Source organism: Nothobranchius furzeri, chromosome 2 (assembly GCF_043380555.1).
Source record: "Nothobranchius furzeri strain GRZ-AD chromosome 2, NfurGRZ-RIMD1, whole genome shotgun sequence".
Taxonomy (NCBI): Eukaryota; Metazoa; Chordata; class Actinopteri; order Cyprinodontiformes; family Nothobranchiidae; genus Nothobranchius; species Nothobranchius furzeri.
In genome coordinates, this window is record NC_091742.1 from 43,103,854 (window position 1) to 43,126,386 (window position 22,533).

Here is a 22,533-nt window from a genome sequence, read left to right on the forward strand (position 1 = left end):
TCCGGTGAGTATGCTGGCCATGCAAGAACTGGGACATTTTCAGCTTCCAAGAATTGTGTACAGATCCTTGCAACATGGGGCCGTGCATTATCTTGCTGAAACATGAGGTGATGTTTATGGATGTACGTCACAACAATGGGCCTCAGGATCTCATCACGGTATCTCTGTGCATTCAAAATGCCATCAATAAAATGCATCTGTGTTCTTCATCCATAACAGATGCCTGACCATTCCATAACCCCACCACCACTATGGGCCACTCGATCCACAACACTGACATCAGCAAAGTGCTCACCCCACACAACGTCACACACGCTATCTGCCATCTGCCCTGAACAATGTAAACCGAGATTCAGCCGTGAGGAGAACACCTTTCCAACGTGCCAGACGCCATCGAATGTGAGCAGTTGCCCACTCAAGCCTGTTACGGCGACGAGCTGGAGTCAGGTCAAGACCCCGATGAGGATGACGAGCATGCAGTTGAGCTTCCCTGAGATGTTTTCTGACAGTTTGTGCAGAAATTGTTTGGTTATGCAAACCAATTGTTTCAGCAGCTGTCTCGAGTGGCTGGTCTCAGACGATCTTGGAGGTGAACCTGCTGGATGTGGAGGTCCTGGGCTGGTGTGGTTACACATCGTCTGCGGTTGTGAGGCCGGTTGGATGTACTGCCATATTCTCTGAAATGTCTTTGGAGATGGCTTATGGTGGAGAAATGAACAGTCAATGCACAAGCAACGGATCTGGTTGACATTCCTGCTGTCAGCATGCCAATTGCATGCTCCCTCGATGCTTGTGACATCTGTGGAATTTTGCTGTGAGACAAAACTGCACATTCCAGGGTGGCCTTTTATTGTGGGCAGTAAAAGGTACACCTGTGCACTACTCATGATGTCAGATCAGCATCAGGGGCGTCGGACTGGGGGGGGGGGGGGGGGGGGGTACCATTTACCCAGGGCCCACTGCAGGGAGGGGCCCTGAGACAGCTTTGAATAAAAATGTTTTATTGTTGTTGTTTTTTCCCCCCAACTTACTTAATGTCTTAATAAACTTCCCTTTACCTGGATAAAGAGGCTAAGAAACAGAATTTTGCCTTAAAAATAATAACTGAATAATCTCTGAGGCATCCATCACCCCTTAAAAATGAGCTAAGTGGTTTAGTCCACACCAGCGGCCAGGGGCTGCACGGCCGCATGTACAGCTAATGAGACATCGCAGATGCTGACAGCCAGAGCTGGAGGCAGGAGAGTCAGTCATGTCTTTTCCCAAGAAAGGGAAATCTGGCTTCCAGAAAAGAAAAGAAGGAGAAAAAGTTAAATGAACAGAAGCAAGTATTGACTAGGTTTTTCAAGAAGGAAGGTGAGCAGCAGCAGAACACAGTTTTAGCTGATATTAGCTAGCTCTCAGAAGCTGCATTCATGTTAGGTGTTCAGTGTTAAACGCCTTTAGTTTCACCATCAAGATCAAATATAAATTAATTAGTGTTATCAGTGAAAACACTAATTAATTTATATATATTAATCAGAATTATTATCGCGGGAGGCCGCCGCTAATTAATTCGCGGACCTCGCAGTAAAAACAGGTTCACTCTGTGTGGATATTTCAGCTCCTTCCCAGTCATGGACCAGGACAAACTTGGTATCGATGGATTCGTGGTAATCTCAGGAACGAGAAGCTGCCACTGTTTTTCGTATAGCATGATGACACTGGTGTTAGAGGATTGTTATTGACTTGGTTAGATATTTTAAGCCTATTTTAAATTTCTTTATATTTGATCTTGAAAACGGACAATCTTATAATTTGGCTGATAATGGAGGGATTATAAAATTTAGAGTACATTACATTCACAGAGAGAACCTGGTTTATTTCATGTCATATTGTAGGAGCTAAAAGCAGTGTTTTGTGTACGTGCATTTTGACATGTTGCTTATTAATTCCAGCTGCATACGTGCTGTGCAACTTCTTGCTTATCAAGCCCAGCTGCTGCGTACGTGCTCCACAACATGTTGTTCAGTCCAGCTTATGTAAGTCTTAACTTCTTTTGACCATATTAGGAGGTGAAAGTATCACCCCATCATTTCCCGAAATCGCAGGAATGTGGGGGTGAAGCGGCAGCAGCAGAGTATAACTGATGCTGCGTGGTGTAGGAGAGGGAGGCTTTTGCAGAAGGTTTCCAGCCGAGGTGTTTAGATCGAGGCTGGATGCTGTCCCATGAAGTGTTGGTGATGTATGGATGAGTTGTGTAAATAAACGCCCCACGCTGTGTTTGGACAAAACTTGTCTCTCTCTTGTGTTTGATAAGGCAAAAGAACCACAATATGTATTTAATACATCAATATACCGGTATATCAGCAAAGCTTAACATCATGAACCATGACAGACATGACTGAAGAGCAGATGAAGATATCATGCCAGGCACTGATGAGAAAATATTACAAGGATCTCACAGCTGAATTTGAGAATGAGATGCTACACCTGAGAACAATATATGGTGCCACATTTCCACACATTCGGTCTCCTCTTGAGCTGCTTAATGCTATACAGGATGCAATTACAGAGCATTTTTGGATAAGTTTGTATTGGACTGAGGATATTTTGCACACTACCTGTGACTGTTGCTGGGGGTGAACGGGCTTTTAGCAAACTGAAACTGGTGAAAAATTATTTGAGATCAACAATGTCCCAGGATAGACTGAACAGCCTAGCTCTTCTTTCTATTGAAAGCCAATTAGCCAAAGGATTGGACTTTAAAGATCTCATAAGTGATTTTGCTAACATGAAGACCCGTCAGTGGGCATTTACTGGAAAATAAATTCCAGGATTTTTGTTTTAACACATTGTTGGCAAATAAAAATAATTATATGTGAAGTCTGGGCATTTCACTTTTATTATGCTGGCATTTGTATTTGCTCAATATAGAGGTTAAACTAAGATCATATTTATTATCTTGTCTTATAGCATGACAAAAAATGTTTAAGAGAGATATTAAGTAATTGAGCATGGGGGCCCACCTAGAAGACTTGTACCTAGGGCCCAGAATTTGGTGCTACGCCCCTGATCAGCATCTTGATGTGGCACACCTGTGAGGTGGGATGGATTATCTCAGCAAAGCAGAAGTAATCACTATCACACATTTAGACTGATTTGTGAACAATGTTTGAGAGAAATGGTAGTGATCTGTATTTGGAATGAATTTGAGATCTTTAAGTCCATCTCATGAAAAATCGGAGCAGAAACAAAGGTGTTGCGTTTATATTTTTGTTGAGTGTATATAAGTCGCTCTGGAGTATAAGTCGCATTTTGGGGGGAAATTTGGTTATTTATTTTTTTACAAAATATGAGACCAAGCATTTCACATTGCAAGACCAGTAACAATAACAGAGTAAACAATCAGGGCGCAGCACCCCACCACAGGCTGCAGCAGGTGATAGCGGTGTTTGAAACCCTCCCAGTAGGGCAGAGAAGCTGAAACCTGGACCGGAGCCGGCCCGCAGCAGCGCACAATGGTCTCCAGCAGGTGATGACGGGGAAGGGGAGCTCATTCCTGGTCCGGAGCTGGCCTGCAGCAGCGCGGTATACAGATTTTTGGTATATAAGTTACTTTGGTATATCAGTCGCAGGACCAGCCAGGCTATGAAAAAAAGCGTGACTTACAGTCCAGAACGGTACTCTTTGTTTAGTTAGTTTTGGCGTTGACATCATCCTAGCGTGCAACGTTCTGTGACTCTTAAAAAAATTGTTAAAATGCTGAAAAACACTGGCAGCAAAGGGCTTTTCTGATCAGACATCGGCTGAGTTAATTACCTTTTTCTTGCCATTTTTTTTAGCAACATAACTGCAGTGCAATACTGTTCAACTGATGCTCACAAGGGTATGGTACCACAGTGTGTTCCCACACTGCTTTTATGCAGGCAGACGGGGTTGTACGTAACCCAGAAAAGTTGGAACACCTGTGGGAATTAGTAGCACTAGCTTCAAGGCTTGATCAACCTCCATTGCTGCAGAAGATCTGTGTTCCTGGAAAAATTTGTTGAATGACAAGGCAATACATTGGGGCGTTCTAGGTAGTGTATTGTATGTGTGTGTGTATATATATATATATATATATATATATATATATATATATATATATATATATATATATATATATATATATATATATATATACACACACACACACATATGAGGAAAGAGCAGATTTATGAGAGATGAATAATTCCAAGAGGCTTTTGATGATTTTGTTTTCCAACCAATTTTAAATTGAAACTTTTATGGTTTGCCTTTTTTTTTGACCAAACATTTTTTGTATTTTATAAATGAACTACACAAAATCTCAGCTCCTTATTATAGCTCTTAATTCTGTATTTTCTGGTGATTTTAACATTCTTCATCTGTAGCTTACTAATGTTGAGCTCTTTTAATGGGATTTAAATCAAAACATTCAGCTTTAGGTTTCTATAAACACTTCCTGTTCTGTTTCAGACTGACAAACACTCGAAGTTATCTCATTTTCTTTGTTCTACTAAAATAAAAGTTACACATTTCTGTTTTTAAAACATCAAGAACACCAAACACCTTCCATATTTTGAACACGCTTCACTTTGAATTTGATCATTTCTCTGCTCAACGTGGTTTGTTTTCTTTAAAACCAGCACTGTTTGTTTTTCTTGTCTTTGAGCTGGAACACTAAATTGAGACTTTATTTCAAGCTTTGTCTTCATTAGAACTGAGGAACGGCTACATTTTGTATAAATATATTTCTTGTCTTTACGTTTTTGTTTTTTCCAAGGGAAACCACTGGGACGGAGCTCTGTGTTAAAGTGTCTTACACATAGATCAGTGCTTTAAAATCGTGCGCAGCTGTACAGAAAGGCTTTGAAATCCTGCTGCCTTGGTCTTAGAGATGAAACTTTGTTTTTTTGGTAACATTTGAACTGCAGCTGGGGGCGTGTATGGATGATTGACAAGTGGTTTTGTTTTTCAAAGTAAAATCATAAGAAACAGAAAAGTTCAGAGCGTTTTCCCCCCTCATCTTTTTACTTTAAGGTTTGGTTTTGAATCTAAAGGAATATCAGGCTACTTTGCTGTGTATTTTATTTTTATTTGAGAGCTGACTTCTTGTGCAAACAATCATAAAAGTGTCCCTGATTTATGTCCTAAACAAAATAAATCCATTGTATTGTTTTTCTTTTTATCCATCCATCTGCTGTTTTATCAAACCTCATTTATTTTTTAACTTTAAGAAAATAGAAGCCTTTCAAAGTTTTTATCTACTACCAAATTGGCTGCATTGCATAACATTGTATATTTATGCAAAATGCCTTGTAGTGTGTCACTTGCAGTGTACATTATTCAGTTTTAACATGTAATGCTCTGGTTCTGTTGTGGTGATTAATTTTTTTAACAGAATATGCAGTAACAGAAGTGTGGCGGGTCGATCTACGTTCCTACCCTCACATATGGTCACGAGCTTTGGGTAGTGACCAAAAGAAAGAGATCACAGTTACAAGCGGCCAAAATGAGTTTTCTCCACAGGCTGGCTGGGCTCTCCCTTAGAGATAGGGTGAGAAGTTCGGTCATCCGGGAGGGGTCTGGAGTAGACTCGCTGCTTCTCCAGATCTAGAGGAGCCAGTTGAGATGGCTTAGGCATCTAGTTAGGATGTCTCCCTGGTGAGTTTTTCTGGGCACATCCAACCGAGAGAAGACCTAAAGGAAGACCCAGGACACGCCTGGCCAGGGAATGCTTTAGGATTCCCAGGAGTAGCTGGCCCAAGAGGCCAGGGAGAGGGAAGTCTGGGCCTCACTGCTTAGGCTACCGCCCCTACAACTCAAACCCAGATAAATGGCCGAAAAAAGATGGATGGGTGAATGGATGCATAGAGAATGTGCAGCTTTTTACAATACATGTTCCTTTTAGCCTTACGGTGAGAAGTTGCAGTAACATGGATGTGAAGTTAGTATCCTGGTCCATCAGGAACTCCTCTGGTATTCCCACTCTGAAAAACAACTGTATTAGTACACACCAGACATTTGTAGCAGTGACTGCACACAGAGGAAAGGCTTCTGGGGAATGGGTGACACAGTCACACACCACAAGGATCTATGGATGACCACAACTGCTCATTATCAAAGAGCCTACAATGCCCATGGTGATTCTTTCACATTTCTTGTGCGAGATGGGGTGGAAATTATTGTTAGGGGTTGCAGAAAACCCTTTCCTGATTTGCGGACAACACCGATTTTTTGGCATGGGGCACAGGTGTTACAATATTTCGGCATGTCTGTGTACATGGACGGCCAGTAAAAACATGAACTAATGCAAAGATATGTTTTGTGTTGACCCAGATGCCCAGCCCATAGGACTGCATGTGCGAGGTGCATAATCAGTGTCCTACAACTAACTGCTATGACAAGGAATTTATGGTTATCCTCACTTGCATACAACACATCATCCTCAACTGCAAACCTTGTTCCCCCCCCCCCCGTTTTTGAAAACGCCATTGGCGCCTTGACTTTCTAGGCCATTTGGTGCCTCCCTCACACAGAACACTGCCAGGATCTGGCAGAGGTTGGACACCGGCTTTTGTCAAGGCATGAGCAACAACTTGATAAGAAACATTCACGTTGTAGGAGTAGCATACTTATTTATTTGGGTGCTTTTAAAGCTTGATATACTACACTACACTTTGACCAATATGATGTGAATTTTGATATAAATATGGAAATCCAGTCTGATTGGTCTTTGAATGTTTAACCTTAAGATTTAGAATTCTTTGTTTATTCAGGGATTGTAGGACACTTCGTATTAATTCAAGAAGAGAGTCAAGTTTATAAAAAGTAAGAAATCTATTTTCTAAACAATTAAAACATGACAACTAAGAACACTTTATGTGATGAATGAATGTAAGTGGATGGAATGTGAGATGTGATGATGGGTGAATGTGATGTTATCAGAAGCTCTTGTATCTGAAGAAACTGAGTTCTGAGTGGGAGTGAATTTGGTCTGCTATAACTATAATTGATGGTTTCTAAAACCACATCAAACCCATTCTGTGAGCCTACGTCCCCTTTGTTGGAAACCCCCGTTATAGATCTGGACTGTCAGGTAGTCGGATGGACCCCAAAGGTACCGAAGTCCGTAGGAGAAACCGCAGTACGACCAGACTGGTCTTGAGATGTCTCCAAGTCATCACAGTTGTTTGCGTCTTAGGAATAACTCTAAAGGAGTTGAAGTTGGTTCAGCTTTATTCTGAAGGAACCGTTTGAGGTCATCTGTAGCTTGCAAAAGGTTTTTAACAGCTTGTCAAAAGATGCTCTGGGTTAAAGAGGTTTTGCTCCGGATGGCCGGTCCAAAACTTTCTCAAGAACTCACAAGAACTGACTCATGGTGAAGTGAGTCCTGTTTTAATAATCGTCATATTTTGATTTACTAACAAATCAGCATTTGACATGTAAAAAGGGTTTTTATCAACAAACCTCAGAAAACACGTGTGTGTGTGTGTGTGTGTGTGTGTGTGTGTGTGTGTGTGTGTGTGTGTGTGTGTGTGTGTGTGTGTGTGTGTGTGTGTGTGTGTGTGTGTGTGTGTGTGTGTGTGTGTGTGTTCTGTCTCCTCGATCCCCAGTGAGTCGTGGAGGATGGCTGCTTATACTGAGCCAGGATTCTCTGGAGGTTTCTTCCTGTTAAAAGGGAGTTTTCCTCTCCACTGTCGCTGCATGCTTGCTTAGTATGAGGATTGCTGTATAGTCACTGACACTAGTCAGTGACTTGATGCAACTTGCTCGGTTCCTTATATAGGAAACATTATTTCTGATTGGCTTAATGAACTGACCTGAATTGGAATGTTTATTATGTGAAGTGCCTTGAGACGACTCTTGACGTGATTTGGCGCTATACAAATAAATTTGAATTGAATAATAATAATAATAATAATAATAACTAGAACTGCAAGCAGTTATCAACGGGTTGCAAGCCCCCAGCGCCAGTCGCCCACCCGGCCCGCCCTCACCTTCGCCAGTCCTCACGCGGTCCCGCCCCAAAAACACGTTCTCTTGCCGGCGTCCCATCCTTTTTTTAGAGTGCAACAAGACTGTTTTTCAGCCCTCTTTCTGAGGTGGTCTGCTTCAGGCTGACCAGGGCCAACACCCCCCCTGCTGACAGCAAATTCACACCTTCCACTAGAGCAAGCCTCTGATTGGTGGGTCGGATCAGCCCACATGGGCTCATGGCATGCTCAATTCATTACCATTCATTATCATGCTGATTACCTAGAACCTAAAAATGACTCTGACTGCATTCCTTGCAAGCCTAAGCAAGGATGTGTAGAATCAACCGGGCCAAGCTGGGGCAGACTGGAGCTATCCGGGCAGGGCCGACCAGGTACAGATGGGAATGGCCCTAAAAGGGTTGAAGGATCGATCCCAACTCTGACCAGAAAATGCTGCCTGATCTCTCAGTGCACCCCAGGAAAGGTTTGGCTACATTGTAGCTCATTCCCACCAGCGTGTGGCTAGGTGTTAGAATGGATGAAAGACTCCGAAACAAAAACATCACTATAAAATCCGTATTTGATCTAAATATTATCAACCAATAATCCATACATCAACAGTATATTACAAATAACATAAATACTTGATACTGTTGCTAGATTTAATAGATTTATCAACAAAAACTATGAGTTTCATTTTGTGACTTTCTGATCAAATGAATTCAGAAAATCCTGAAAAATCCATAAATCATCCCAAAATTACCAAAATATTCTCACATGGCAATGTTAACATGCGGAATAATATGAAGTTGTTTTTACATCAGTGGACTCAAAGCTTTTTTGAGGAAAAATCTGTGAATATCACAGTAAGGGTCACAGGCAAAATTTAAATATTCATAAAAAAATAGTGCTACTTTCTAAAATTAGGAGAAAAATCTCAGATCCCCATAGGTACATGTGGAATGTTATAAATGTTTTATATTTACTTTGTACCTAAAAAAAACTTTCTAACAAAAATTAGTTACTTTTTGTCCATCTATACAAAAAAACTGGTAAAAAGTAAAAAATTCATTAAAAATCAATGCTTTTGTACAAAAATCTCAAAATATTCCCAGATTGCCTATGTGATGTGGTTATTGTGCTCATATTTTTGTAAGGATCATAATTGTTAAACTTTTCTTACAATAAAATAATATTTGCATTAGTGGCTGTAAACAAAAATTAGTCATATAATTAAACACAAGGGGGAGCTCAAATCAAGACGACATTTTTTTTATTTCATTACCCACCTAAGAGGAAACTTTGTGGTAAATTTCAAGAAGATTGTGAAAACAGAATTTGCGCTACAATTGCTAGCCTAAAAATGTATTTTCATAAATATAAAGCGCAAACATCTTCGTGGAGCTGCAGTTTTCGTGATCTAAGCTAAAGGCTACCCAGTTAACACAATCTGGAAATCTTAGCCTCTTACACGCAAATAATGATTTTTAGGAAATTTTTCAAATTTAAAATTCTAAATGATCATAAACCATGCCCACTTTGATCAATCATTACCATATTGGTAATGTAGACTTAAGACTCTATGAAGAGGACAACCATTAAGTTTCGTGCAGATCCATTTAGCCAGTTCAGCAGTATAATTTCTTCCTATTTATAGCGCCCCCTATTGCTGAATCAAGCTGAAAATCAAGATATACACTTGAATTGACCTTAGGTATGGAGGTTATGAAGAGTTTTGAAAAATGTCAAAATCTTTTGAAGTTATGCTAAAAAAACTTTTTCATTTCAAAAAAATTATTTAAAAAAATCGTATAAAAACAAATAAGCAAATTTTCCAAAATCCCTTCAAAACTTTTGGTCAGCCGCTCCTCCTCTCTTATCAGGGAAAGTTGTGATGTGATTGATTTTGACGGCCAGGAGGAGTTAACGAAAGTACTTTTGACTTACTATGCAAATTTCTACTAATTAGCATAAGATTAAATTATTTTTTAAAATACTCTTCTAAATTTGACTGACTCAATGAACATACTGGATGAGACCATTTGTTTTTTTGTGAAAGAAATGGGGAGAAACATGCCAAAAACATTTTTGGGGTACAACAGCGCCACCTATTGGTCAAAATTCAAACTTTTTTCTGCGATTGTAAATGTCGCTATGACTGATATGAATTGTAACTTTCTGTATAGAATATGTATTTTTCATGAGGAAAACGGCGAAAATTTTTAAAGCCTATAAGCCACGCCCACTTTTTAATCACTTTAAAAATATAGCTTAAGGGTCCGATGATTAACATATGTGCCAAGTTCTGTGGAAATCCATCAAGCCGTTTAGCTGAAACAAACTTTTTGACTCTTTAGCGCCCCCTATTGGTGAATCCAAACAAACTTGGGTAGATAGGGCTTACCGCTCATACTTTGTAAGGGTCTAGAGTCTCATCATTTTATCTGGAAAATTGGTGGAGATATCATCAATTAGGGCATGTGCTAGCTAGCTCACTGATTTTGACTTTGTGTCATTAGCTCAATTTTCAATATTTCTGCATTTTTCTTCATCACAACAACTTATCTTAGACCATAGATCATATGTACGAAGTTTGAAGTTGATTCGACGAAAAATGACGAATAGGTGATGAAAAATAAGTTTTGCGTTTTTTGTGATCTAGCAAAAAATCTTGTTAGGCAGAAATGGGCGTGGCCAATACAAAAAAGATGGAGAATCATCCAAGGACCATGTCCGTATAAAGTTTTTGACTGTAGGACCTACGGTTTGGGAGCTAGTAGCTGAAACGTGTTGACGTCTGCAATAGCGCCACCTAGGTGACGCGGGGTCCAAATTTTCGAATCTGAGTAGCGGTCAGGATTTTCTATCAGACTGCCATGTCAGATTTTCCCTGGCAATTTCAGGCTCTTGCGCCCATATACTTTTAGCGGAGAAGAAGAAAAATATATAGCTTAAGGGTCCGATGATTAACATATGTGCCAAGTTCTGTGGAAATCCATCAAGCCGTTTAGCTGAAACAAACTTTTTGACTCTTTAGCGCCCCCTATTGGTGAATCCAAACAAACTTGGGTAGATAGGGCTTACCGCTCATACTTTGTAAGGGTCTAGAGTCTCATCATTTTATCTGGAAAATTGGTGGAGATATCATCAATTAGGACATGTGCTAGCTAGCTCACTGATTTTGACTTTGTGTCATTAGCTCAATTTTCAATATTTCTGCAATTTTCTTCATCACAACAACTTATCTTAGACCATAGATCATATGTACAAAGTTTGAAGTTGATTCGACGAAAAATGACGAATAGGTGATGAAAACTAAGTTTTGCGTTTTTTGCGATCTAGCAAAAAATCTAGTTAGGCAGAAATGGGCGTGGCCAATACAAAAAAGATGGAGAATCATCCAAGGACCATGTCCATATAAAGTTTTTGACTGTAGGACCTACGGTTTGGGAGCTAGTAGCTGAAACGTGTTGACGTCTGCAATAGCGCCACCTAGGTGACGCGGGGTCCAAATTTTCGAATCTGAGTAGCGGTCAGGATTTTCTATCAGACTGCCATGTCAGATTTTCCCTGGCAATTTCAGGCTCTTGCGCCCATATACTTTTAGCGGAGAAGAAGAAAAATTAAAGCTGCAAGCAGCGTCGTTCGGCCCTCGCAGCGAAGCTGCTCGCCCTCCTTCCGCACCCCCTCCGCTCCATCCCCGACGCTCTCCAAACCCAGCTCCGCGCTTGTCCATCCTGGACGGCAGCCGGGGGCACCAGGGCACGTCTGGCAGAACAGAAAGTCAACCACCCCGACACCAGAAACCGTGAACGGCCTCCTCGTCCACACCTCACCCTGATTCAGCATCCCCTCTGAGCCCAGCATTACACGTCTCACCACTAGGAGATACTCTATCTTTACCACACTGGTGATGTGATGTTCAGTCTCTGGCAAATCGGAGGCTGTTTGTGGAAGTTACAGTCAAACGTAAGGTCACAGCGTCACGCCAGAAATCGCCATGGCATCAAAGCTCCTCCCTTTCTGAAAAGCTATCAGATCTGAATAGTCATTAGAACATCATGAAGACAGTGCATGACCTTAGTGTCATGTTGACTAAATTAGAGGGGACAAATATGGGCATTTCACCATAAAACAGAAGACTTCCTGTAGTCAGGGGGCGGGGCTTAGGTGATGCCAGCTGTCCACATTGTCACTGTCTTCAGATGTGGTCAGTGATCACACGGACAAAGTTTGAAATTGATCTGATCATGCACAAGGGAGTTATTGAGTCAAGTAACGTAATGGCGACTGGTCAAAGTTTGAGGCTTAGCCACGCCCACACCTTTATACTTATTTAAAATCCGACGGTTGAATCTTTTCCTCTATGTCTTAAGAGTATATAGCAAGAGTTTGAAGGTGATCGGTGGAAAGGGCGACGAGACATCATTCTCCTAATAACGTGTGCGAAAACCACTAAATCGAGTACTTGGACCAAAATGGCCGACCTCCTGTGCGACATTGTGCTTGGCTCCAAGAGACTTTTTTGTAGGTCCTGAGACACTACATTAGTGTGCCAAATTTCGTGATCCTCAGTCAAAGCACGGCTTGGGGCTGACAGTTTTAATGGTCCTAGGGGGCGCTATTTCAGAAAATAGGCCACGCCCACAAACTTCAGCTGTCCAATTCTATTAGGGGTCAGAGTAGGATCACTCATCAGAAATTGTGTGGCGATGTCACAATGATTGAAGAAATGAGAGACAAACGTATTTCCATGGCGTGATGGCGAATTTCGCCATGCTCCCAAAGCCCCGCCTTTATTCGAAAGCTGCCAGTACTATAGACCAAGTGACCTCAACTTGTCTGCTGCTATTTGCCAGTGATTGCTGGTGATTGGTTAAAAGGAGTCCAATAGGGAGCTGTGAAAAAAAGAGTGGCGTGGCGACAGGTCAAAGTTTGAGGCTTAGCCACGCCCACACCTTTATACTTATTTAAAATCCGTAGGTTGAATTTTTTCCCCTTTGTCTTAAGAGTCTATAGCAGAAGTTTGAAGGTGATTGGTGAAAAGGGCAATGGTGTAACACTCTCCAAACAACGTGTGCGAAAACCACTAAATCGACTACTTGGACCAAAATGGCCGACTTCCTGTGCGACTTTGCACTTGGCTCCAAGAGACTTTTTTGTAGGACCGGAGACACCACATTAGTGTACCAGATTTTGTACTCCTCAGTCAAAGCATGGCTAGGGGCTGACAGTTTTAATGGTCCTAGAGGGCGCCATTTCAGAAAATAGGCCACGCCCACAAACTACAGCTGTCCAAATCTATTGGGGGTCAGACTAGGATCACTCACCAGACATTTTGTGGTGATGGCACGATAATTGAAGAAATGAGAGGCAAACGTATTGCCATGGCGTGATGGTGAATTTTGCCATGCTCCCAAAGCCCCGCCTTTTTTCAAAACCTGCCAGTACTGGAGACTAAGTGACCTCAACTTGTCAGCTGCTATTCGCCAGAGATTGCTGGCGATTGGGTAAAAGGAGTCCAATAGGTAGCTGTGAAAAAAAGAGTGGCGTGGTGACAGGTCAAAGTTTGAGGCTTAGCCACGCCCACACCTTTATACTTATTTAAAATCCGACGGTTGAATTTTTTCCTTTATGTCTTAAGAGTCTATAGCAGAAGTTTGAAGGCGATTGGTGAAAAGGGCGATGGAGCATCACTCTCCAAACAACGTGTGCGAAAACCACTAAATCGAGTACTTGGACCAAAATGGCCGACTTCCTGTGCGACTTTGCACTTGGCTCCAAGAGACTTTTTTGTAGGTCCTGAGACACCACATTAGTGTGCCAAATTTCATAATCCTCAGTCAAAGCATGACTTGGGGCTGACAGTTTTAATGGTCCTAGGGGGCGCTATTTCAGAAAATAGGCCACGCCCACCGGATGTTCACATCACATTTTGTGGGGGGCTGAACTAGGATCACTCCCAAGAGGTTTTGTGGCGATATCTCTAGAAATGACGAAATGGGAGGCAAACGTAAGGCCTAAGCGGTACGCCTGACTTCGCCGCGCCGCCACAGCCCCGCCTTCTGGAGAAAACTCCCATAAAGTGACGCCAAGCAACCCCAACTTGTCTTCAGTTACCCGCTACAAATTTGGGGTGGTTATTGGAAAGGGCGAATTTTGGAAAATTTCCCAGTAAATCTTGACCTTTTAAGTCCTGAGGGGGCGGGGCTTATGTGACATCATCAATCGACCATTCATTTGTCTTCGGAGGTCGACGACGATTGTCCTTAGAACATTTCTTTAACTGTAATTCTTTCATTTATGAATCTATAGCAATTTGAATTTTTTTGGCGAGTGCTCGAACTTTGAGGCCTGGTCCCGCCCCTTCAGTATTTACGAAAAGTCAATTTTATTGTCTCATTTTAATCGTCCATCGCTTCTGTTCGATCGCACACTATTTTTGAGACGATCGTGCGAAAAATGACCAAACTGTTAAACCAAATATAGACCCTAGAAATGGCCAAAACGGGGTCAAAATGGCCACTTTAGTCCAAAATGGCCGACTTCCTGTTTGATATTGACCATGGGTGCAAGAGGCTTTTCTGTGCGTATTGTTGAGTTCTACAAGTGTACCAAATTTCATCACTCTACTATGAAAAAAGGTCAAAGCGGAGGGGTATTTTTAATTTTCCAGGGGGCGCTGTTGAAACATTTTTTTACCAACTTTCACGTTGCCAGTGAAATACGTAAATTTCACGCACTTTCTATATTGGGCCAGAATTTGGTGACTTTTTGGATATGCTAAGACCCCCTAAAGGCCATCCAAAGACGCGGAAGAAAAAAAAAGAAAGAAAAAAAAAAAAAAAATAAACGGAGCAGATACAATAGGCCTTCGCAGCTTCACTGCTCGGGCCTAATAATGAAACACCCGTAGAAAAACAATAGGGTTCCCTGCCCTTTGGGCTTGGAACCCTAATAATGCTGGATTCCAGATAGTGAGTTAGCTGTTTGTTGATTAACTTTTACATTTTTTCGAGTTAACATGCTTTGGGAGACCAACTGGGAGATGATGTGTTTCATCAAAAGAACGGCGGAGGTAGGTGGTGGTAAACAAGTCAAGCCTGTTGTAACGTGAGGAAGTATGGGTTTCTGTGCCAAAGGTCGTATTTGCCCGGCTGGGTCAAAGCTGGGTCACGCAGCACCTTCACCCACAGATTAAGACCTGAGCCAACAGCAAGTCTGAAGGACTCCACAACATCCAACACCTGCATCTCCAGAAGAAGGACTTCACACACAGTCTAGTCATAATAAAACAGAGTCTTAAGCTTCCTTTATTTTTGTTAAATAATCATTTGATCACTTTGCTCATTATAAATGTATTTTAATCAAATGAATGATTATTATGCTTTGGGTAATCATAATGAACTATAATGAAACTGTATACTTAATTAAATAATGTTTTTGAAGATGTTTAGCGATGACCTTCACACTTCCTCATACAGGTCTGTATCCACAGTAACTCAAAACACATTTGCTCTGACGCACAACAAGTTTGCTTTGGGAAGAGAAGTGGTTTTGGTAAGTTAGTCAGAACGAGAGGGGGAACGAAAGAGAGAGGAAGTGTGGAACCAACGCCACGGGGAAAGGAGCCCTGCAGGCTCTTTTCTCCCCCCCACGCTAGTTCTGTCAAGCCAGACAGAATAGCTGAAATGCAACCCGCTAACGCAGACTCGTCCCAGAGTCTTTTGATTTCTGAGTTAATTTAAACTTGAGAAAGCACATCTGCCGAAACGCTTCAGCAATGTGTACCGAGGTCAACCCGGGACTGGACCGCCACACACCTTCGTCTTCTCTGCCAGCCAAGGTGTCATCTGGATAACACATCCTCCGGGGTCCGGATCTAAAGGGGGTCCTAAGTACGGTGAGGCAGAACACGATATATAGCGTTCTGATGCTGGTTTTCTAATAAGAACTAAAGTTGAATTTCAAAACATAATTTTTCACTCAGATTACCTTTTCTCTCCCTGAAGCAATCTCAGACACCTGCTCGCACGCATTCATAATTCCATCATCCTCAAATCTTAGCACAACCAACACAAGGTCTATTTGTGCAAGCTTAAAATATCAACTGTTAAAGATTGTCCAACAAGGTTGCCAATGTTGATTGTTTTTCCTATGATTGTCATTTCAAATCGTTAGTTTAAATTGAAGAATTAAATCTCTTAAAATTTAAACTTGCCTTTTCATTGAACTGAAACACAGACAAACGGATATGATCGTCAGTTTATCGATGAAAACAACCTTTGAGTCTTCTTATCTCTAAAAATTTGGTTATTAATTTGTAAAAATTAATATTCCAGATTATTATGTAGAATGGTTTATCTTTCATAAAAGAGCCAACAACCATTACGCTACACTGTAAATGCACAGGGTCACAGTCAAGAAGTATTTGTTACTCTAGTTGGACTTGGTCAGGGGCCTCACCCAATCAAATTGCAGGTCAGAGCAAGGTGAAGACAGTCCCCTGCTCTGAAGAGGAGCTCTGTGGATGGGCTGAAATTGACAACAAACCAAACAGCTCTGGATGTAGTCTGAAAAGTCGCTACGCATCCCTGTCACGATCTGCCCCTGCCCTCCTGACTTTGTTCCTCTCCTGCCTTGATTACCCTTATTGTTCTCACCTGTCCCTCGTTAACCTGCCCATGTTTCCCTAATTAGCCCTCTGTATTTATACCACCTGTTTTGCCCCTGTCCTTGGTCAGATCATTGTTGTTGTTTGTTTGGTATTCCTGTTCATCCCATCCTGCCATTAAACCATTTTTACTTTATCCGAAGCCTGCATTTTTACCTCCTGCTCAGCTCATCCACACATGGTCCGCCGTCTCCACCTCCTACACCGTGACAATCCCTGGCCAGGAAGCAATCTGGCTCAGGGCTCCGGACGTGGCTTTGACACCTTTGTGTCAAGCCAAAGGAGAGTCATGAGCTTGCGAGGTCATTAAGAGTTTTTGTTTTGAGGGAAGGGAGGGTTCTTCTGTTGAGTTTCAGCGATGGGTTTCAGTCACTCCTATGAAAATCAACCAGAGAAAGGAGACTGAGAGATCTAATATTCAGCAGACATAGTTTCAGACTGGTTAGTGGTGTGTATGTGGATGCTTTGAGTTGGGGGGATAGTACACTGTGATCAACAATGTTTGTTGGGTTAAAGTTTACCGGGATGTTGTGTTTGGAGAAGATTCTTCTAAATTTCTCTGAGACTCCTGCCACATATGTGATGATGGTGCCTTTGTGTAAAGGGTGTTGTTGTTAGGTTGTAGCAGAGCTCTCATGTTTAGTGGTAAGTTCAGTGAGATCATGGAATGGGATCAAGAATTGTCTACAGACAGGAAAAAGATCTCAGCTAACATAGCTGTAGATCACACTGGATAAGTCTCTGTGGTGCATTTATTTTACATTTATTTTACTACCTCTTACTAGAGCTGTCTTTAGTAAGCACAAAATATCTTTGGTTGTACACCTGTGCAATAGCAATAAAGTATCTTGATTCCTGTTAAATGTACTTCCTGAATGAGTGGCCTTTTCAGGCTAAAATAACAAAATGACAAATACAGACAGAAGGACCACTTCTTTCTTCTTTTATAAAGTGTTGCATCAACACCTGGTATCAGAACAGGACTCAGTATTGGAAGATAATCAAAAATCAAACAACTTGACCTCGGATCAGGGGCAAAAATGTGGTTGTAACATCACCCAAGTTATCCAAAAGTGTTTCCACCTGCCATATGTTACCCAAAACAATAATGTCGTTAGTAACTCTGTTATACTTAAATGCTGTTAGTAGCAACGCTGTTAATACGTAGTTACAATTGTAGTGTTTGTAAAAGGACTTGAGGTGACTCTGTGTGAAGGTGTTTCTCTGTTCTGAGTTCATTCAAAAAGCTAACCCCCACTGAATACATTTTGATAACTTCTTTACAGAAGTCAGCATTATTGCTCTGGGTTTTGAGAATTTCCATGCTGATCAATTACATTTATTTTAAAAAGTAAAGAGATTTGTAGCAGCCAGCAGCATTAAAAGTGACAGATGCCCCAGCCGCCATCATCACTCATCAGAACTGATGCTGAGTTCTTTTTAGCCTTTAAATAAATCACTGGTTAATTGATCTGCATTAGCTCCAGCCAGTGGTTCATCTGAGATTTTGTTTGGTTGATCAAGTGAAACGCATTAGATTGTTGCATTGTTCAAACACACAAACCAGCACATAATTAATGCCACCATGTTTTGCCGTCAACAAAACATTTTTTTCATGCAAATAAACAGTCAGTAGCAGTGTAATTTATCCCCAAAAGCTTTTAAGTTCATCTGTCAGCTGGAAAAATTTAATGGATGAGCTCCTTTGAGAGCTTATGGTTGGCATGGCAACAGAGATGTTATACAACAGTGAACCGACTTCTCAGTTAATACTCAATCCAGAATTCCTGGTTGGAAAAATGTCTCCTTATTCACAGGATCAGCAGCCTTATTGCCTCATATTATTACTCCAAATGAATTGATTAATTAAAACTGATCACCAGACTCAGAACGCACAGCTGGATCTGAACTTGGTTGCATGTACCCCTGAAGCACTAAACACATGGAAGCTTAAAGCAAACAGGACTCAGTGGACTTAAATGATCACAATACTGGACTTTAAAAACTCACTACTGGTGGATTCCTGCACCACTGTCACTGCGTTGTTCTATTGTCTTGGATGCTCGGAGAGTTTTGAAGTCCAGTGACCTAGAATTGGCTGAATTTCACCCTTTTTTTTTGGCATACAGCTACAAACTGACATTGACACATTTGTTGCTGCTGGCAGAATTAGACTGCTAAATGCAAAAAAACGAGTAACACTCCAACCTCGAGTCCACGTTCCACATATCAATCAGGTCATGCATCAGTGGATCTCCATTTGCTGAAGTGCATGGTGCTTTTCTTCATCGTGACCCTGAGGCCTTGTAGATATGGACAAACAACCTCAAACTTCAGAGCTCATGTTGGCTGGAGAAAAAGTTGCAGAAAAACTTTCAAATCTCTGCAAATGCTTATTGAGATTTGTACCACTCCTGCTGATCTTACAGGGACAGGTTTGTAGTCCGGGAATCTTGCAACAGCTCTTCTGCTAAAGCCCCAGTAGTGTTTCAACTGGATCATAGCCAAATGGAGTGATGGGTGTTTGGAGGTGTGGTTATTACACAGCTGTGACGAAAAATTCCTTTGGGGCATAAAACCTCACATGCCATTAAGTTAATTATTATTGAGGATATTCATCTAAAATTGAAAAGGCTTTGTTAAAAAGGATGGAGCTGGAGAAATTGCAGTCTGTCTTAAACAGCCTGTCTAGAGACTGAAATAGAGTCCAGCAGAAAACCAGACTGAACCTAGGCAATCCCAGCACATCAGACATGAATCAGACTCAGTCAGAATGAGTCATTTTTTATTTTTACTTGACAGTGTAGAACTGTTTTGTCCTCTTTTCAGTGAAACACACACACCCTTCACAATATCACTAACCATTAAGTGCATCTTTCAACCGTTTGTGCTGCTTTTGCATCTCATAGTTTCTAATTTCAGCTAAATACACCAGCCCTGTGAAGAGATGGCTTCCTTCTCACAGACCAAGCTCCATACTCACGTTTTCACACACTAAGGAGCTCTGGACTCCTCATCCGCAGTTATATAAGAACCTCTAAAATCTGGTTTCTAGTCTTTTTGCTTCCTTTTTCCTTAGACAGTCTTGGAGAACAAGAATTTAATTCTTGGCAAAGGACCACTCACTCCACAGAGGCAGCAGCTGCATAAACAATGCTTTATTTCACTTCCTCCTAATGTTTATTCACTGGCTCCCATTAGTACACTGATAGTGCTGAGTCACACCCTCTTTCACACACTAATTGCTCTGTACCATAGCAACCATAACTTAGCGCTTACTAAACCTCTTCCATTTGAGATTCTCAGAAAAATGTACATTTTCTGCAATTATTGTTTTTCTTATGGTGTGAGGAGAAAAGAGCAGTTGTAGTTATCTTCCTGTTACCAGAACTCTAAACCTGCATTAAAATGTGTTATTAGCTCATTTATCTACAGCGAAGTCATTAGTTAACTTGATAACTTTCTTGCCACCAAGAGGGAAACTCTGGCTTCTAGGAGGGTGACTGGAGACTATTCCAAAAATCTATTTAGATGATCTAACATTTTACACACTTACCCCTAATTTACAGTGGAAGCATCAGTATTGTGGAACAGCAGTGGAATGATTTACTCCAGAGTTTTGCTGTGTGTTGTACACACCAGGAGAGACTCGGCCGCGGTGCAGCTTCTACGCTGTGCTCCTCGCTAGACTTGCAGGATCAGAAGATTTCTTTAGATTTCAAAGGCCATGGTTTGTTTTACGCCTTTACGCCAAAAAAGGGGAAATCAGGTTTGATACTGCTGTTTGATGTTGTATATGTTTCTCTCTACTGCCAGGATTAGAGCCATAAAAACACACCAATGCAGGCATCAAATAAGGTGTGAGGTCACACATGTAGACGTAATCTACATAGATATGATATCGCATCGTTGTAATAGACGTTAATTTAAAACTAACCTTGACGTTTTACACCAAAACTGTGTGTGATCTCCTGTCTAGCTCTATGTTAACTGCAGAAAGTGTAGCAAATTTCCAATGCCGTTGCGTGCCATGGATGCTTCCAGTGTGGAGCAGGAATGACCCTACCCTCTGTAGTAGGGTCGAACCCCTACTTCATACTCTCAAGGTCTGGCCAAATAAATAAAGGAAGTTTAAATTGCAATGGTTTCCTCAGCTGGAAAAATTCTCAATTCCATCCATCCATTTTTGGCTGTTTATAGAAGTGAGGGAGGCCCAGACTTCCCTCTCCCCAGCCACTCGGGCCAGCTCCTCCGGGGAAATCCTAAGACTCTATGCAGTTTACTGGGTTCCTCATACAGGAAACTTTGTACTGACTGGCTTAATGAACTATTGGAATGTTTACAGTGAGATGACTCTTGTTGTGACTTGGCGCTACATAAGTAAACTTGAACTGAATTGAATTCCTTGACCAGCTGAGAAACATAGTCCCTCCACCGTGTCCTGGGTTATCCTTTCAGTCTTCTCCCGGTTGGACGTGCCTGGAAAACCTCACCAGGGAGGCATCTTAACTAGATGCCCGAGCCATCTCAACTGGCTCCTCTCGATGTGGAGGAGCAGCAGGTCTACTCCAAGCCCCTCTCGGATGACTGAGCTTCTCACCCTATCTCTAATGGCGGTTACACATTAGTGTCGGCACGGCCCCAAAAGGTACCGAACGGCACCAGAATTTGGTTTCACACACAGGTCAGACTTGCGGTTTTGGTGCAGAGACGACTCTTTTTCTCAGACCTTATCCCCAGCGGTCAGACTGGGACCGACACGACACTACGGACTGATTGGCTAGCTGAAATTATGCCTACCGCCTCTGATCTGCGAGAAGAATGAGACAGCGGGGGGGGGGGGGGGGGGGGGGGGTGTCTCACATATGTGATTAATTTTCATGCCTGATGCTGTTGCGTCAATTTCTGTCTGTAGCATGGAGCTGCCGTTAAGTGTGAGAACAGAAGAGAATAGCTCTCTCTCTCTCTCTCTGTGTGTGTGTGTGTGTGTGTGTGTGTGTGTGTGTGTGTGTGTGTGTGTGTGTGTGTGTGTGTGTCTGTTCTCCGCATCGGAGCTCTTGCCCTGGTGAGCAGACAGCTGCTCAGGGAAGTAATCAGTGTGTGTGTGTGTGTGTGTGTGTGTGTGGCACAAGATTGTGAGGACACACACAGCAAATAAATAAAATAATGTGGTTCAGAGTCTCCAAAAGCAACACAGCTCATGTCCACCTTTTCTTTACCTTATGGAACGGACTTTCCCGCACTTACAGTATTAAACGCCACCCAGCCCCACCAAACCCTGACCATGCTGACGCTAAAGTGTGAGTGCCCTAACGCCGGGGACACACTGGCCGCGGAAGCGCCGCGAAGCGCCACGAAAATGGGACCGCCTGCATTCGGCGCCCTTGTTAAGCTATTCTATAGACCACATGGGCCGCCGAAGCGCCGCGAATCGCCTCGCGCCAGAGCGCGCCGGCGCGCGCCAGCGCTCCAGCCCGTGCCGTGCAGCGATCATTTCGGCGTTGGCTCTATTTTTTTCGCGAGCCGCGGGTGAATCGCGTCAATTCTGGCATGAAGTCAAACGTAGACATAAGAGGCAGGCCGGTAAAGTTAACAAAATATATGTGTGTGTGTGTGTGTGTGTGTGTATATATGTGTGTGTATATGTATATATATATATATATATATATATATATATATATGTGTGTGTGTGTGTGTATATATGTCACGGCGTGCGTGGAGTGGAGCGGAGGAAAGGCGTGGATCCAGACCGGGGAGGAAACAGGCAGACAGGTAGAACTTCTGATAATGATTTATTGGGACGCACGCTGGACAATGAAACAATGACACCACAAGGAACACAGAACAGCAGGGGTTTAAATACATGAGGAACGGGAG